The sequence below is a fragment of the Humulus lupulus genome, chromosome 6, assembly GCF_963169125.1.
Source record: "Humulus lupulus chromosome 6, drHumLupu1.1, whole genome shotgun sequence".
In the NCBI taxonomy this organism is placed as follows: Eukaryota; Viridiplantae; Streptophyta; class Magnoliopsida; order Rosales; family Cannabaceae; genus Humulus; species Humulus lupulus.
The window spans coordinates 199,496,372-199,499,670 of NC_084798.1; the positions used below are offsets into that span (position 1 = coordinate 199,496,372).

General features: G+C 40.8%; 1 non-coding gene across 1 annotated transcript; it reads right to left on the bottom strand.

The window, feature by feature from the left end:
• Positions 1–202: 202 nt before the first annotated feature.
• On the bottom strand, positions 203–308 carry LOC133787423 (small nucleolar RNA R71). The gene has a single exon (XR_009872446.1). It is a non-coding gene; the product is annotated as a small nucleolar RNA R71 (small nucleolar RNA).
• Positions 309–3,299: the final 2,991 nt, after the last annotated feature.

A 3,299-nucleotide genomic window follows, 5' to 3' on the forward strand; every position in this document is an offset into this window, starting at 1 on the left:
TATACGGAAATTCGAAGAGGTGGTGGCTACATTCAACAACCGAGTTGATGTCACCAACATTGTGAGATTGAAATTTTTTCCTTTCTCTCTCAAAGACAAAGCAAAAAGCTGGTTGTATTCCTTAAGTCCTAGATCTATTGGAACATGGGATGAAATGACAAAAGCATTCTTTGCCAAATATTTTCCACCCCATAAGACTAGCAGCCTTAAGAGGAAAATCTCTACTTCATCCAGAAAGACCATGAAACTTTCCATCAAGTCTGGGAGAGGTTTAGAGATTTGATAAATCAATGCCCATATCATGGATATGAAAGCTGGCGTCTGATGAGCTATTTCTATGAAGGTCTCACAACCGGACAAAGATAATTCGTACAAATGATGTGCAATGGAGAATTCCTTCAAAAAGATCCCAATGAAGCTTTCGAGTACCTCGACGATCTCGCTGAAAAGTCCTACACATGGAATGGACCGAGTCCTATGGACAAGCCACGGTCAACTGGAATCTACCAATTAAGGGAAGATGACAACGTCAAAAGCCAAATTGAATCATTGAGACAACAATTCGAGGCTTTCAAATCTCAAGAAGGTAGAGGAATCCACATGGCTGCAAAGGTAGAGACACGAGATCCATGCTTCATCTGTGGAGGGGTGGAACATCAACTGCAAGAGTGCCCAACTCTTGGTGAGCTAAGAGGAGGAAATGAGGAACAATGCAATGCTTTAGGGGATTACAAGATGCCTTATAACCCTTTCTCAAACACTTACAATCCCGGTTGGCACAACCATCCAAATTTCAGCTGAAAGGATTCAAACCAAACATCTGGGAGCCAATGGAGGCCTGAGCAGCAACAACTACCAAAAGCATACATTGCTCCTCAAAATATCATGCAGTCAAGTAATTCTCTTGAGAATACTTTTCAAATGCTTACGCAAACACAAATAGCCTCAACTCAAGAACTCAAATCTTGTTTCACACAAATGATAGAGGAAATGAAAGACATAAAAATCCAAATGACGAAGCTAAACACTACTTTGGAAATTCAAGAGCATGGTAGACTTCCCGCTCAACCTCTAATCCATCAAAAAGGGCAACACATGGCACAAACCTCCTCCTATCCATATACAAATTTCAAAGAGGTTAATGCCATCTCTACTCGAAGTGGTCAAAGTACGATTTCACCGTTAACTAAGACAATGAGTACGTCAATGCCCGCTCCAGATGATGATGTGCCAATAAGCATTCCAGTAAAGGCACCCTTTCCTCAAGCTTTGAAATCCACCAGAAAGGTACTGGAAAATCATGGTGAAATCCTAGACCTTTTAACACAAGTGAAGATCAACTTGCCATTGTTGCATGTGATCAAACAAGTGCTGACTTATGCCAAGGTTATCAAGGATTTGTGCACCGTTAAAAGAAAGCACCATGTCAAGAAAACTGCATTCTTGGCAGAACAAGCTAGCGCGGTAATTGACTGCAAGACATCGCCTAAGTACAAAGATCCTGGCTGTTCCACCATCTCCTGCCAAATTGGGGAACAGGAATTTGGTCAAGCCCTTCTAGACTTAGGAGCAAGTGTAAATATCATGCCATATTTAATATACTTGCAATTAGGTCTAGGAGAACTCAAGCCCACATCTGTGGTGCTACAACTGGCCGATCGATCAGTTAAGAAACCTCGGGGAATAGTAGAAGACGTTTTGATTCAAATTGAAAAATTTATTACCCTGTTAATTTTCTCATCTTGGATACTCAATCTGGAGTGAGTATAGAGTCCAAAATTCCCATCATTCTCGGTAGACCTTTCCTTGCAACAACAAATTCACTCATTAACTGTAGGAATGGTCTCATGAAAATCTCTTTCGGGAACATGACTCTAGAAGTGAATGTTTTCCACATCGGCAAACAACTACTTGATAACGATGAGTGTTTCCAATCATATATGATCGATACACTTATTTCGGAAGAGGTCGAAGCGAAATACACATCTAATCATTTTAATCACCTCTTCCAAATTTCAGAAATTTTTGAGCCTGATGAGTGTAAAATAAACCCTGAAATTTTCAAACACTCACAGGCTAGAAGAACCATGTTTTGGAATCCAATCTTTGAGGAACTCCCTCAAGATCGAGAAACACCAAAACCCTCCATTGAACAAGCTCCTCAACCAAAGTTGGTACAACTTCCTGAGGGTCCTAAGCATGTTTTCCTTGGAACTAACAACACTTTTCCTGTCATAATATCCTCCAAGATCAATGCCACACAAGAACGCCAACTCATCAATGTGTTGCAAGAACAAAGAGATGCATTAGGATGGACGATAGCTAACATCAAAGGTATTAGTCCTTTAATTTTCTCCCATCACATTCAATTGGAAGACAGGGCTATACCACATCATGACCCTCAAAGAAGATTGAACCCAACGATGAAGGAATTAGTTAAGACTGAAGTCTTGAAACTTCTTGATTCTGGCATAATCTATCATGTTGCTGGCAGTAAATGGGTCAGCCCAACTCAGGTTGTTCCCAAGAAATCAGGGGTAACAGTGGTACAAAATGAAAAAGGGAACTTGTGCCTACCAAGGTCACAACTGGGTGGCGCATGTGCATTGATTATAGAAAATCAAATGCAGCCACCCGCAAAGACCATTTTCCACTTCCATTCATCGATCAAATATTGGAATGTGTGGCGGATCATCCTTTCTATAGTTTTCTCGATGGTTATTCAGGGTATAACCAAATCAAGATTGCATTAGAAGATCAGGATAAGACCACATTCACTTGTCCTTTTGGTACTTTTGCCTTCTGGCGTATGCCATTTGGCCTGTGCAATGCTCCAGCCACTTTCCAGCGATGCATGATGAGCATATTTAGTGATATGATCGAGAAATGTATGGAAGTATTCATGGATGATTTGACAGTCTTTGGAGAATCTTTTGAATCAAGCCTTCTCAATTTAGAATATGTGCTTAAACGTTGCAAAGAGAAAGGCTTGGAACTCAACTGGGAAAAATGTCATTTCATGGTGCCATCAGGCATAGTCTTGGGGCATGTCGTGTCGGAACGAGGAATTGAGGTCAATCAATCAAAGATTGAACTCATATCAAAGCTGCCCACCCTCAAGACTGTTAAATACATTCAATCTTTTCTTGGGCATGCAGGATTCTATAGGAGGTTCATACAAAATTGCTCGACAATTGCTCGCCCCTTGTCAAAACTCCTAGGAAAAGATGTTGTGTTCAATTGGACACCTGAGTGTGAGGAATCGTTCTGAATGGTCATTGTAAAACTCACTTTCGCCC